Raw genomic sequence first — 16,345 nt, forward strand, 5'->3', positions numbered from 1 at the left:
TCTGCATCCTCAAATGTTCAAGAAGAAAATTGATGTAGCTTTTCACAGCCTGAGCAGGGACTGATATCACTAAAAAAAAAAGTCAGACTAATATTGTGAAAAAGATTGCTTTCCTTTGTTCTATTGATTCTGGTTTCCAGAGCTCTCTGTCTTCTTGTGCCAGAAATTCCTGTTATAAGGAATTGTTTAAATAGCTCTAATGTGGCAATGACTCTCCTGGATTAGATCTTTGTCTTAAGCCATTCTAAATGTCAAATTTGTTTCATAAAGAGGCACTTGTAGAGGTTTATCCTCGTAATCTCTACATAAAAGATGTCCTACGGTGTTATCTAGTAAATCTCTCAAATGTTAGTGTTGCTAGGTGGTCTTGGGTTCAAATTTGACCTCAGATACTTTTAGCTGTGTGATCCTGGGCAAGTCACTTAACCCCAAATGCCTACCCCTTATTGCTCTTCTGACTTGGAATTGATACTAAGTATTGATTCTAAGACAGAAAGTAAGGGTTGATTTTTTTTTTAATGGCTATGTTGAGGCAGATGGTGCAGCCTTATAGTACAAATAATGATGCCCTCACCAGGTTCTTAATGTGAAATTTAAATCTTTAAGCAACCATCAATGATGCTGCAAGAAGTGTACTTTCAATAAACCAACAAGTTTATAAAATGCCTTTGTCTTAACTAAAGCAAGCATGGGGGAATGATCCATATATGTTCAAGGCTTTGGTCCTACAGACCACTAGAAATACATAACATTTTTGCTCAGGACTCACTCCTTTATTTATTTCAAAACTGAATGGTAATTGGAGCAAAATAAAATATTATTAAAAAACAAACGGAAGCCTCTCGTTTTATAAATCAAAGAAGTTAATACCAGTCTGTTCACTAATGCCCACGAGCAGCTATTTTAAATGTAGATCTAGTCATGATCCCAAGCAGAGTTTATTTTCAATTGCTTACTAGAAATGTGTAAGAAAGTAAACTGTCAACTTCTTGAGGGTAAGGACTGTTTTCATTTTTGTCTATTTCTAGAGCCTACAAGAGTGTCTGGTCCTCAATAAGCACTTAGTAAATGACTGGAGGATTAAATTAAATTAAATTAATTAATTAATTAATTAATTAAAATTAAATTAAATTAAATTGTTGGCTGAAAAGTCTTTGTTGAGGGAGTGAGGTGGCCCATTAGAGAGAACTCTAGGCTTGGAGTCAGAAAAGACCCAAGTTCAAATCCAACCTCAGACATTTGCATGACTGTGCAAGTCACTTAACTACTGTCTGCCTCCATTTTTTCCAATTTAAAATGGGAATAATGCCAGAACCTCCTTTCTCAGGTTGTTGTGAGGATCAAATGTAAAGTGCTTAGCACAGTCCCTTCCATATTGTTTGTTGTTTTCCAGTTTTCAGTTGTGTCTGACTTGTTATGACCCGATTTGGCATTTTCTTGGCAAAGATTCTGGAGTAGTTTGCCATTTTATAGATGAGGAAACTAAAGCAAACAGGGTTAAGTGACTTACCCAGGGTCACACAGCTAGTAAGTATCTGAGGCTAGATTTGAACAATGAACAAACATTGATAAATGTTTGTTTCCATCCTTGAACTTATCTGGATCATTTCATCAAGATACAGAGCTAGGAGAGACCTTTGTTGTTATTGTCATCATTGTTGACTCATCAAGTCAATTATGTCTGACTCATCACGATTCTATTTGTTTTTTGTTGTTTTTTATTTTTTATTTTTTGTGGGGGACAGCAAAGATACTAGAGTGGTTTGCAATTTCCTTCTCCAGCTTCCAGATGAACAAACTGAGGCAAACTGGGTAAAGTGACTTGCCCAGGGTTACTCCGCTAATAAATGTTTGTGGCCAGATTTGAATGAGGAAGATAAATCTTCCTGACTCCAGGATTGGTGCTCTATTCACTGTGCTATTTAGCTGCCCTGGACGGGGGATCTTGGGCACTTTGAATCTAACCCATTCGTGTTACAGGTGGTAACACTAAGTGACTTAGTCAGCCACATAGCTACTAAAGGAGTCTGAGATGGGATTTGAACCCAGATCTTTTGAATGCCAAATCCAGCACTTTTATCCCTGTTGCCACAAGACCTCTCAAAACTTTTCAACAGTTCCTTCAAGCCAAAATTGATCCAGCAACCTAAGGATTAGCTAATCACTCTTCTAGCTTTGCCACTTCAAAAGGATGCCATGTTGGGGACCAGCAAAAACAAGCAAAGAACAAGTCTGTTTTCAACAAGAACATCCTTTATTGCCATCAGAACACTCGAGCCTTATGAACTGCTGAAACTCAAAATGATCAGAAAAGTAACAATAGGGAACCAAAGTATGCCTCGCTGTGGTACAGTGGAAGGAGAATTGGATTTTGAGTCAGAGGATGTGGGTTTGAATCCTGGCTCTGTTATTTCCTATCATGCAACAAACCATGGAATCGATTTCTCAGGGCTTCGGGTTCTTCATCTATAAAATGAAGGAATTGGCTTAGATGTTGTTCGAGGTCTTTCAACTCTAAATCCCATTTCTCTCTTGGGATATAGTCATTTCTTAGTGCCCAATTCACAGGAAACTAAGTAAATATCTTGAGAGTAACAAGACACCAATAAGAGATGGATACCATAAAAGTCTGCAGAATATGAAAAGGAAGTAAATAAATATTTATTAAGTATCGACTGTGTGCCAGGCACTGTGTAAAACGCTCTACAAACATTTTCTCACTGAATCCTTGCAACAATTCTGGGAGGGAGGTTAGAGAATTATCCTCATCTTAAAGTTGAGGAAACTAGAGCAGACAGATTTAAGTGATTTTTCCCAGGTGGCTAAGAATGGATTTGAATTCAGATCTTCCTGCACTATCTAACATTCATATTGATTCCTTTTTCATGGAGTTTCCATGGTGCTTTGCTCAAAACACACAGAGAAGTAGGGAAAATTAAAAATTAAAAAATCTCATAGAGGTGACTCTCTTCAATGCAGTTCAGTGGATAGTCACTAAATTCCCGCCATATGCAATGTGCTTGGCAGCTGGCTAATGCAATGAATAGAGTGCTGGGCTTAGTCAGGAAGCCTCATCTCTGAGAGTTCAAGTCCAGCCTCAGACACTTACCAGCTGTGTGACCCAAGATAAATAATTTCACCCCATTTGCCTCAGTTTCTGGAGAAGGAAATGGCCAACCACTCTAGTATCTTTGCCAAGAAAACCCCAAATGGGGTCATGAAGAGTCTATCTGACATGACTGAAACGACTGAATAATATCATGTCCAATGTAGTGAGTCGGACACTCGGCATGCAAGGATGAAAAATGAACCCACCTCAGCTTTCAAGAAGCTTATGATAGCCCGGGGGAGGGAAGAAAGCAGGAAGAGAAAACATACTCACAAATAACATAATACCAGGTAGAATAAGGAAAATGCCATGGGGAAGTCCAAAGTCCTATGGGAAATTTGAGGAGGCACCTGGGAAAGATTTCATGATCAATGGGCCACCTGTTAGGCTTTGAAGGCATGGAGGGATTTCAAGAGACCAAAGAGTTATATATGCCTAAGAAAAAACATGAAGTCACCTATGAACACAAAGACTAAGAAAATCTGGAAAAGATACTTCTCTTCACTAGCATGGCTTCAGCAATGCGGTGGCACTAAGAAGATACTGTAGAAAAAATTGTAAATTGTAATGCTCTTCTATTAACTGCAATTTGGAGAAAGCTTCTGGATGATTCATGTTCTGCAGAAGGAAGCTACACAGACAAGTAAACAGTCCTAGGACCTTGGACTTTGCAAGGGAGAGAGGAATGCTCTAAGGCTCCCCATCCCCCCTCCATTCCTTTTGCTTTATCAGCTGAACCTTTAGCAGTTCCCTACCAAAGTACAAATTGGTAACAAGTTTCTGAGGGTCCTTACAGAGGGTGTTACACCCCCTTTTTTTTTTTTTAAACAAATCCTTTACTTCTATCTGCTGACCAGGATGGTTTTTAAGTCACTGTACAAAGGCTGAATTTGTAGCTTTGTGTTGGTTGCTCCCATGAACTCCAGGAAGGTTAATAAAACAGCAGGAAAGTAGGAGATCCGTCTAGATGATAGAAGTAGGAATAGCTGTGTCACTTAGAAGGGGTCAAAAGGGCAAAAACTGTCTTTTGCATGTGCCAGGAAGATGAGATGGACTGGGAGGCGGCCAGGATTAAATAATAACAGCTAACGTTTATTAAAATGCTTTATAGTGATCTCATCTGATTCTTGCAACGATGCTGGAGAGTAGGTGCTATTACTATCCCCATTTTACAGATGAGGAAACTGAGGCAACCAGGATCCCACAACTAGTAAGTGTCTGAGGCTAGACTTGAGCTCAGGTCTTTCTGACACCAGGCTCAGCCTTCTGTCCACTAAGCCAGCCTAAAATTTACGGTTTTTTGAGTGTGATAATTTAGAATACCACCCTAAAGTAGAGTTTAGATAGCCTGATTCTGGACGTGTTTCAGGTGGGAGGTAGAGTACTTGAAAAGAATTCCTAGCCACTGGCTTAGTTAGATATCTCCATCATGGGGACTAACTCAGAAAATAGCCCAGAAAAACTCATTAAATGGATTCTAAATAAGCCCAGATTCTCTGAAAACTCACGGAATTTCAGCGTTGGAATGGACGTCAGTAGCCATCTAGTCTAACCTACAGAATGGCCAACCAACATTTGCCTGAAGACTATCAATGAGATAGAATTCACTTCTCCCTGATAGCGCTCCTTCCACTTTGGGGCAACTCCACGTTGGGAAGTTTTTCCTTATGTCAGTCTAACCTCTTTGTATCCTTCACCCACTGCTTATAGAAGACTGATTCCTCCTCTGTATGGCAGCCTTTAAAGCCCTGAAGAAAGCAACTGTGTTTCCACAATCCGATTAATCATCTCCATTTCCTTTAACCAATCATCCAAAGGTCTAGATTCAAGGTTCTTCATCATCCTAGTTGCCTTTAGCATCCTGGCTGCCCTCCTCTCAATGCTTGCCAGTTTTCAGTGGACTTTTAAAATTGTGGTTTCTAGAATTGAAAACAATTCTCCAAATATGCTCTGACAAGGGCAGACTAATGACACAATCACCTTCTTATTCCTGGAAGCCATACCTCTCCTAACACAGCTATAGATCATATTAGCTTTTTTGGCTGCCATATAAAAATGTTGATTCATTGGGTCTACAGTCCACTAAAAGCCCAAGGCCATTTTTCAGCCCAAACTACTGTCTGTCCTGCTTCTTTTATCTTGAATTTTATTCATGAAGTTGATTTTTAGAAGCCAAGGATAATACTTCACATTTATCTCTATTATCTTTTCCCTTATTAAATCCAGGCACATTCTAGCTTGTGAAGACTTTTTTTAAATATCCTGAATTTGTCATAGCTTTCCCTGCAAATTTAATCAGGATACTATCAATTAATCAATAAATATTATTAAGCACCCATATGTGTCAAATATCAGGCTAGGTGCTAGAGATATAAACAGAAAGAATGAAATAATCTCCACTCCCAAGGAGTTTAATACAAGGTAAGTTTGAGAAAGAGGGCCTTTAGCTGTTGAGGGAATAAGGAGTGGCTTTATTTTTAAAGATGGTACTTGAGCAGGATCTTTAAAAGAAAGGACCATATGAGGAGCACTCAGGAAGAAGAGCTTTCCTGGCTTGTGGTACAGCCAGAACAAAGACAAAAAGATGAGAGCCTGAGAGAGAAAGAATCCTCCACTCACAGATACCATTTTGTTTAGGCACTTCTCCCCTCTCATCTGGACCTGAGGGCTTTCCCCTGGGAGGGATGAGAACAATTTGTTTTCAAGGCTCTGAAGGCAATGGAGAGTGCTTAGAGCTTGCTCAAACACTGAAGATGCTACTGTCATCCACTGCATCCCTGGCCATTGCCCATCATCTTAACTTTTGTCTTGACACTGGATTTGGGTGACTCTGGCTAAAAGCTGTCAATCTCTGTTTCAGTGAAATTTAATTCATGCACAAGTCTGTCATTGGTCCCTTTTAAAATGAAGGACAATGAACAGATTATTGCAAAAGCCTTTTATTTGGACTTCCAAGCTCAACCCTGTCTTCTCTAGTCTATCATACACAGTTCTGCCAATATAATTCTAATTAAGCGCAGGTCTGACCCTCTGACTCTTCTACTCAATTGGCTCCAGTGACTTTCTCTTGTCTCTAGGATAACATAAAAATTCTTCTATTTAGCTTTAAAGGTCCTTCCTAATTGTCCAGCCTCATAGGACAACATTCTTCCTCCTTCTCTCTGGGATTCTGGCCAACTAGGTTTCTTTCTGTTCCTCTCACACAATTCTCTGGCTCCTATCACTGTGTCTTTGCTTTAGGCATCCCACATGCCTAGAAAGCACTCTTTCCTTATCTCCTTCTTATAAAGATCCTATTTTTAAAGATGTAGCTCAAGTATCTTCTGCACTTTCTGACCTCCTCAAACACTATGGCCCTCCCTCCTAAATTATCATGCATTTAACTATTTTTGTGTATGTTTGTATTTAGCCTCTTTATATTTATGCCATGTATTTATATGCATATGTACATATATAAATATATGTGTATATATTTGTTATCTCCTCTCCTTGTGGGTAAGATTGCTTCATTCTTTGTATTCAGATTACCAGTACCTTGCAAATAAAGATTGCTAAATATTTTTTGGTACTGATGGTGAGAATTTATTTTTCATATACTATATTAATTCCTATATATCATAGAGAATTACTGTGTATTCCTGTGTCTGGGATCTGGGTCAGATACCATCTAGTCTGTTGTTTTTTTGCATTTTTTTGGTCCTTAGGAATCTTGAGGAATATCTTTCCTTTTAACAGAATTTGGGTAATAAATGAAGGAGAGAAGAGTTCTTCCTGAATTCATAACCTGTCCATCTGTGGGGATAGGGAAGAGTGGCTAGGTTAGTGGACCATCTATTAATTAGCTATTACTGATTAGAGATATCTTGGGATGGTCAAGGAAAGGGTTGAAATAATAAGCTCCTAAAAATCTATTTATTAAGCTGCCTTCCCTAGAGTGGGTCGAGAGAGTGGATAGGTTAGTGGACCATCTATTAATTAGCTATTACTGATTAAAGATATCTTGGGATGGTCAAGGAAAGGGTTGAAATAATAAGCTCCTAAAAATCTATTTATTAAGCTGCCTTCCCTAGAGTGGGCCGAGAGAGAACCATGGAGACCTATATGTTGTTGGCCAAACCAATAAGCCTGATATAATCAATGAACTTAAATTTTTATTCCCAAATCAGCTTTGAGATCATTTTAATCGCGACAATGGTATACTTATCAAATTTTCACGTTGGAGGAAAAGAGGAACTACCATACTAGATGACAAAGTCAGGGAACAAAATTTTCTTGACAGACTAAGATGAATGTATGAATCAAAAATAGGAAAATATAGACTACTTCCTGAGCTATCCATGCCTTACCTGACATGTCCATCCCTTGCTGACAAAATTCTAGGCATTCCTCCAGGAGTTATAGAAGGCTTTTGACAACCTACTCCATCCTAAGCCCACTAACAGATTTTTTTTTTCTCTTTGAATCTCTAGCTTCAAGCACAATGCCTGGCACATACTAAATGCTTAATATATGTTGAATTGAATTGAATCTACTAGTAAGTTAGGGCTTCTACTGTGAAATATACTAGCCTCTTCCAGGAGCTGGCCAGGGGGCTCTCCAGAAGAAGCAGCCAGCTTTGAAAGATCTTTCAGATCTGATCCACTATGGCATATCAAGAACTGAGTTTTAAAAAAAAAGAAGAATTAGCCTGAAATTCCATCTCACACTGATCAGATTGGCTAAAGTGCCACCCCCCCCCCCAACACCAAAAGAATAGACTCATTAATGCACCACTGATGGAACTATGAATTGGTCTAGAAATTCTGGAAAGCATTTTATAATGATATTCATAAAGTCACTAAAGTATGCAGATCCTTTCATAGCAATACCTCAACTGGGGCTATACCCCACAGAAATCAAAGAAAGAAGAAAAGGACCCATATATACAGCTCTTCTGCCCAACAACTCTACATGCTAACAAAAGCATGCTTAAAAAAATAAAGGAAAAGAGTTTTACCTCTGAGTCTACATGGTAAAAGAATAATTTAAGCATCACAAAATTCATTGTACCAAGGAGACAAATCTCTAGGCAGCTAGGTGGCACAGTGAATAGAAAAAGAGTCATGAAGTCTCTTTATCCTGAGTTCAAATCTGACCATAGACACTTATTAACTGTGTGACCTTGGCCAAGTCACTTAATCCTATTTGTTTCAGTTTCCTCTTCCATGAAATTAACTAGAGAAGGAAATGGCAAATCACTCCAGTGTCTGCCAAGAAAATCCCAAATGGGGTCATGAAGAATCAGACATGACTGAAAATGACTGAACAAAAGTCAAATCTCTGCCACATATGCACTTTTATCAGAAGTCCTGAGGTCTATCCGTGGTCAACAATTATTATCCCTTTCTCTGGGATCTACGCCCTTGCTGGGATGAACTTTGTCCCAACTTTACTGCCTTTATCCTAATTCTCAGGCGTCTCTTAGCAGAGTCCCATGGTTCTCTTGGAACGTGTAGCTCCTAGGGAACTCATGGAATGCATCTTGTGGCCAGGGCTATAACTAGGGTGGAACCATCTACAGCTTTGTCCCAGGGTCCCAGGATGTGTACTTCTTCTCGAAAGCAGTCTTCTAGCTTAGCAACCTTGTCTGTGCAGTGGAAATACCCTTGATTCCTTTTTTCTGGTCCCATCACTATACTTCCTGTCTCTTGACCTTCAGCTTCCCTCACTGTCACATCCTTCTGCTTTCTCCTGGGAGTTGGAGGGTCAGGAGCCAAGGGTCATGGTGGCATGGACTAGACCCTCTGGGAAGTTGGGTTGCCCCTTCTCCCAGCATGACTAGATTCAGGGAAAAACTATACTGTGCCTCATTCCCTCTACAACCACATTTGCCCAGGCGAGATAGCTCCTAGTCATAGATTTCATTCGTGGTCATGCAGGTTGGAAGACCATTCTTCCTTCTTGTATTACACATGCACTTTGGACATCAAAGGAAAAGATCACTCAGTTTCCTATAAAACTACTTGGATTCTTCTGGAATGAATCCTAATTGCAGATATTGTTTGTACAGGTGTGGGTGACTGAGCAGATGAGCTGAGGTAGGACACCTCAAGGTGAGATCATCGAAGAGCTAGTAGTCTAGTTTGTCTGGAATGTAGGATACTTGATGAGGAATGATGTGAAATATGCCTAAAAAAAGTAGCTTGGAAGGCCTTTCCTTTTAGATCTTTTACATTTTACCCAGGAGGCACCTATTATTTTGAGTGACATGGCAATACCCATGAATTTGAAAGATTATTTTGTATCAAATTCATACATCTTTGGACATGGCCAATAAGGGAATTTGCTTGTGTTGGAGGTTTTCCTTTCTTGTTGAATTTGGGGAGAGAAAAGTGGAGTCAGGGAGACCTGAGTTCAAATGTGACCCAAGACACTAGCTGTGCATTCTGAGTAAATCATTTAACCTCCGTTTGCCTCACTTCCCTCAAATGTACAATGGAGATAATGATAATATCTGTGTCTTCTCAATGTTGTTGTGAACATCAAATGAGGTAATATTTACAAGCCCACCTTATTTTATTGTGTTTTACTTTATTGTGCTTCACAGATATTACATTTTTTATAAATTAAAGTTTGTGGCCACCCTGCATGGGGCAAGTCTATGGGTGCCATTTTTCAGCATATGGTCCACAAACTGGGCCATACGAGATGGTAAACTTAAGCAACAAATTAATCTGTTTTGATTACTCCAATGAGTTCCTAATCTCTCTCCCTCTCCTAGGGCCTCCCTATTACCTGAGACACAACAATTTAAAATTAGGCCTATTAATAACCCTACAAAGGCCTTTAAATGTTCGAGGGAAAGGAAGAGTCCATTGATGAGGTTTGCAAATTTTATTACTGTCTTAGTTTAAGAATAAGCCACCCCAACTTTCAGTAACCAGCACCCTGACTCATCAGCAGCCATTAACACTGAGGCAAGACTCTTTACTTGCAAAAAATTATGACTTGCTGAAGGATGGTTAGCATTTTTTAGTAATATTTTAAAATTAAGATATGTATGCTTTTTAAAATACAAATGCACACATAATAGACTACAACATAGTATAAACATAACTTTTATATGTCCTGGAAAACCAACAAATTTGCGTGATTGGCTTTATTGTGATATTTGCTTTATTGGGATGGAATTGAACCTATAATATCTCCGGGTATGTTGTATAAAGGCCCAAGGCCCTGGATCACCGAGGCAAAGAAAAGAGATCAGTTCCTATCACTCACATGACCAAAATGGAGAACAGTCTGTGGGCTCCTCCCCTCCAAGTACCAGGCTCCAACCACCTTCCTCCCTTCACACAGGAAGTCCCCAGAACTCCTGAGCTGTCCTCTACCTCACTTCCTGTCTCTCACATGTGCCAATGGTGGCTCTATCTTGACCTAGGACCGCCCAGAGGTCTGTCCTTTTTGCACATGTCTGTTGAAGGCCATATTCTCAAATAATTAAATCTTGAGCTTTGCTGCAGCCCTTCCTAAATCCTGTTACCTGAGTAGGGTGGAGATTGTAGTTTTCAAGACCTGATTCTGTCATTCCAAGTATCTCTATTGTTACTGATCAGGAAATAGCCAAATCCCATCTTCTAAAGAATGGTCTGAATGGGGTGGAGTAGTTTTGAAATTCACACTATCAATGACAAGGTATTGACTGTCTGGAGCTTTAGGGGTTTTCATTTATATTGGATAAGGAGTCCATGCCCAGAACTGTGAAAGATCCCAGATCCCAAGATCCTAAGTCTTTATCTAGACTGGCCCAATGCATGAGGCAAATATCAGGTGTTACCTACATTATATTGCCTATGTTCCTTTGACAGTTTACAGGAGTTGCCATATTGACTAAGCAAACTTATGTTTCATGAAATTTCTGGAACTCCTTGGTTCAAAGAGAACTGTGGATTGAGAGCCAGTCCTAGAGATGGGAGGTCTTGGGTTCAAATCTGGCCTCAGACACTTCCTAGCTGTGTGACCCTGGACAAGTCACTTAACCCCCCCCTCCCCTTTTTTTTTGCCTATCCCTTTTTTGCCTATTTTTGCCTATCCCTTACAGCTCTTCTGCCTTGGAACCAATACACAGAATTGCTTCCAAGATAGAAGGTAAGAGTTAAAAAAAAAGAATGTGGTTGGCTAGGAAAAGTTTTGGGGAGCAACTGACCAAAAGATGTGTGATGGTATTTTTTCTATTGCTTTTGTTGATTCTACACCAAGACTAAAGACTGAATATAATATATAGTCATGTTTTGTCTGTTCTATGGGGACATGAGGCCAAGGTCAAGTCACTAGGCTATGGTGAAATATAGCAAGGTAGAGGGAAAAAATGAGATTTTCTAGAGGTAGGGACTGAAACCTGGTTTTGATTGGGTAAATACATGATAGTCCCCATGTTTGAGAGTAAATTGATGCTGGCATCCCTAGAGAGGTAGAGCTGGAGAATCAAAAGTTTACTTTTCTCTTAGAACCATAGAGATGTTGATTTGGGAGGATTCTTGGAGCACTTTCAGCCTTTGCTGCTACTAAGCTGCCATCTTGGTTCCGCCCACCTAAAACCATTGAGATGTTGGCACTAACCCAACACTGAGGCTTCCTGGAACAACATAAACTTGGGGGAAGCACGCAGCATCGCATGGCCAGATCACTTTTGCTGAATCTGCTCATGTTAACTGATAGCAGTTCCACCTGGTTGTTAAATCAATAATTTTCTAAACCCAAGTCAGATAGTTGTGATTGTGGACATTGATCAACCCCATTCAAAGAGCAGGTAATTCACTTAACTTATCCTGGGGATATTCCTCTAGTATTTGTTGGTCATCTGGCCCAATGCAGAGGATCTTGGCCACAGCAGCTTTGTGCCAAAAGAACATTATCCTGATTGATTCAGGGAGAGATTTTCTAGCCGCCATACGGTAGTAGGGATTAGGGAGCCTAAAAGACAGTCTCAGAGTTTAGCAGATGGTAACAAAGATGGTAACCTGGTGGCCACAAGACCAGTAGAGATGCCAGCAATGGAATGACTTCACCAGAATTCATCTGTCATTTGGGTGGTGTGAGTTTTCCCAGCCATACACACAGCCTGGTTGCATGGATCCCTATGTACATACTCTTGACCCTTGGTCCTCGCGGTCCTTTTACATGCGTTCCTTGGGGCTGTGGCTAGAGTGCTGGACATGGAATCAGGCCACAGTTCAAATCCTGTCATGGGCACTTACTAGCTTTGTGCCACTCGTCAATTATAACTTCTATCTGCCTCTGTTTCCTCATTGGAGATAATAATAGCACCTACTTCCCAGCACGACTGTGAGGATAAAATGAGATAACATTTGTAAAGTGTTTTGTAAACTTTCGATATAAATGATAGTTTTATCATCGTTGTTATTATTATCATTAATTATTATACATAAGTGAATTCTAGATGTGGTCTCTAGTCACAGTGTTCTCCACAAGTGACTTTTCTACAAGTGGCAGAGTAATCCGTGGCAGAATGCATCCCATGTGTGCATGGTAGGATCTTTTCTTGTCCCTTTATTTGCCATGCTATTTTAAAATGTATTTTGTTTTGAACTCATTTGCCCTCCAGTTGGCTAGTAAAAGGAAAGCCATTGGTGGAGGCTTGTCAGCTATGGATTTAAGCAAGTACTGACCCACAGAGTTCTTTGCATCTGGGTTTACTTTTCTGGGGAGTTGCCTATAGGGAGGCAGGGGGCTTCATGTTTTTTTTTTTGTTACTATTCAGTTAATTTGAAAGAAAATTTTAAACTAGATCAGCAGTTCTCAACCTCTCAATTTGTAGCAATGAGAATACATAATGCATATCAGGTATTTACATTCCAAATCATAACTGTAGCAAAATGACAGTTTTGAAGTAGCCACCAAAATAATGTTTTGGTTTGGGGTCACCGCAACATGAGGAACTGTATTGCGGGGTCACGGCATTAGAAAGGTTTAGATAATCAAACATGGAATAAAAATATTTGTTTTCAAATAACTGCCATATTAGAGTAACTAGTAATACCTGACAAATTAACTGGGTGTTATAAAATGAAAAACCACTTTATTCTTATGTCTAGTGAATAGATTAGAACGGAGGAAATAACTTTTGATGATAGTCATCTTAGTAAGTTAAGTCAAATACACGAAAACTACCTTTCATCCCAGGGAGGTATCATAGAATTCACTTCAATTCAATAAGCATTTATTAGCACCTATTATATATGACCAAGGGCTGTGTCCATTACTAGGGGTACAAATACAAAAAACTAAAATCATCCTTCAGGGACTTATATTCTCTTAGGAGGAAACAACTTGTTTATGGAAAATTAAGTTTAAAAATTAAAATTATTAATAAACAAAATCATTAAATTTATTAAAATTAAATTTATATAAATTTATAAAAATTATTAAAATTAAAATTAAAAAAAACCTATCAAAAGGTATTTTCTTGAGGGTGGAGAGGCACTAGCTATTGAGAACATTAGAGAAAAGTCTCACATAGAGAAGCATTTGAACTGAGCTTTAAAGGAAGCTTGGGACTCTAAGAGCCGAAAGTGAAAAGGGGGTACAGCTTGGGCATGGGAGGAACAGTCCACGAAAAGCATGGAGATAGAAGATAAAATGTTATGTTAGGGAATAAATAGCAAATAAGTCAGTTGTAATGGAGAGCGTATTAAGGAGAATAATGGGAAATAAGCCTAGAAAAGCAGACTGGAGACAGATTGGATAAAGAGTTTTAAAAACTAAACAGGGGAGTTTATATTTTAATCTAGAAGCAAGAGGGAAACAGTGGAGCTTCTTGAGCAGGAGAGTAATAGGGTTAGGTCTATGCTTGAGGAATATCAATGTGGCAGCTGTGAAGAAGGGGGAATTAAAGAGCGGAGTATATTAGAGAGGGAGAAGAATTAGGAGGCTATCACAAGAGTCAGTCAATCAACACACATTGATTCAGTGTCAGTGCCAGGCTCTACATTAGATAATTGAAATACACAGGTAAAAATGTAATGTCTCTGATCTCAAAGAATTTTCATTCTCTATGGGAAAACAATATACGTACATATAAATATAGATTATGTGCACATACATATGTGTATGTGTATGTGACTTGTGGTGATAGTGCATGTGGTGAGCAGAGAGAAGGGAATGGGAGATATTGGGGGAGGTGAAATTGACAAAACTTGACAACTGAGATTAGATGGGTGTGGTGGGTCAGGTCTGGGAGATCCTGGGTTCAAATGTAGATTCAGATACTTCCTAGCTGTGTGACTGAGCAAGTCACTTAACTCCCATGGCCCTGACTTACAGCTCTTCTGCCTTGGAACCAATCCTTAATATTGATTCTAAGGTAATATTTAAAAATAATTTATGGTAGGTTCAGTAAGAAGTTGAGAATAACTCTGTGAACTTGGCTGACCTAAATGAAGGTGATGTCCTTGACAAAAAAAAGAAAGTTTGGAAGAGGGGTAGATTTAGGAACAAAGATCATGAGTTCTATTTTGGACATTTTGGGTTTAAGTTATCTTTGGGACATTCCATCTGAAATTTTGTCCACTAGACTGTTGATGATTTGGTTCTGGAGCTTAAGAGAAAGATAAAGTCATTTGCTATCACACGGTTATCTCACACTAACTACCAGCAGGTAGAACGTGAGCTGGAGGAAAATCACTTTTCTTCTTTCTATTATCAGGGGGAGATGGTTGTCCTAAGTTATGCTGGGTCAGAACATCATAGAAGCATCAGGAAGGCATTGATTCAGTGACTTATATTAGAATTGGTGCTGGATTCAGTGGGGTTCATATTGTTTGTGATACTTATTATCTGTATGGGAACTGGGTCTCTGAAGTTCTTTTCTAGCTCTAGGCTGATCATTGTGAGATCATCCAGTCCAAACCTCTTCATTTTGCAGATGTTAAAACTAAGACCTACAGGGGTGATTTTTTAGACCAATCTTGTGATTTCATGAAGGAAATTACATTCTGTCTATAATGGAGAGTTAGTTGTAGATGGTATTGAAATCCAACTATAACTTAGTGGATAAGCCTTACAGAATTCCCAGAGGAATCCAAAGTCTTATGGCTTTATAGTATCAGAGACTGTATTTGAACCCAGCTATTCTTGACTCCAAGTTCTAGACTCTATCTATTAAACTACTCTCTTTCCAGAGCAATAATGACTCACATTTGAATAGTAAAGCATTTTGCAGTTTATAAAATGCTTTCTTCACAGAACTGTCAAGTAAATAATCCAAGTATTCAATATCACCATTTACAGGTATGTTCACTGAGTCTTAGAAAGGCTAACTCATAAGGCTAATACATTGGCAGTATTACAGTATCCAAGTAGTTAGTCATGATAGTCAGTACCAAGTTTTTATTTTAAAAATCCTTTTTGAGGTCTTCTAGGAATTCTTTTGGGACTTGAGACCAATTCACATTTTTCTTTGAGGCTTTGGATAGCGTTATTATGACTTTGTGGTCTTCTTCTGAGTTTTATCTGATTTTTATCTTTCCTTTATATATATATGTACATATATTTATCTTTCCTTTATATATATATATATTTCTCTTTTTATATGAAGAAAAATATATAAAAAGGAGAGTCTATAACTTGGAGATCAGAACAGCTGGGTTCAAACACTGCTGCTGATACTGGCCATATTGACTTTGGGCAGGTGACAATTCCTCTGGGAATTATCTATCTATCTATCTATCTATCTATCTGTCTGTCTGTCTGTCTATCTATCTATCTACTTATCCATTCATCTATCCATCCATCCATCCATCTATCCATCCATCCATCCATCCATCCATCCATCCATCCATCCATCCATCCATCCATCCATCCATCCATCCATCTATCTATTGATCGATCTAACTTTATGTGATTGGGTTCATTTTTTTGTTGTTTGCTCATCTTTCCAGATTATTTTTTGAGTTGTTCTCTGCTCACCGTTGTCCCAGCTTCAGGGCTTTTTTGTCCTGTTATTTTCAGTTTTAGGTGTCAGTAAGATTTTAGCTCTTCCAAGGTGGTATGATCTAAAGAAAGGTGTAGTTACTGCTCTCTTGGCCTGTGAACAATCACCAAGACTCCTTTCTTCCCTGGAACACCGACTAGGTCAAGCTCTTCTCCTGGATCTTCTTCATATGAGCAATGCAACAGCATCTTTCACCCAGTACCCAGGAGTCCTCTGAAATCTCCTGCTGCCCAAGGCTTGTTGTT

At 39.0% G+C, this 16,345-nt stretch overlaps 1 protein-coding gene across 1 annotated transcript in view; it reads left to right on the forward strand.

Moving 5' to 3' along the window:
- The window catches only part of PTPN3 (protein tyrosine phosphatase non-receptor type 3), a 300,638-nt gene that overhangs the window by 32,447 nt on the left and 251,846 nt on the right, over positions 1-16,345 (forward strand). The window lies entirely within an intron of this gene.

This window comes from Monodelphis domestica, chromosome 7, assembly GCF_027887165.1.
Source record: "Monodelphis domestica isolate mMonDom1 chromosome 7, mMonDom1.pri, whole genome shotgun sequence".
Classification (NCBI taxonomy): Eukaryota; Metazoa; Chordata; class Mammalia; order Didelphimorphia; family Didelphidae; genus Monodelphis; species Monodelphis domestica.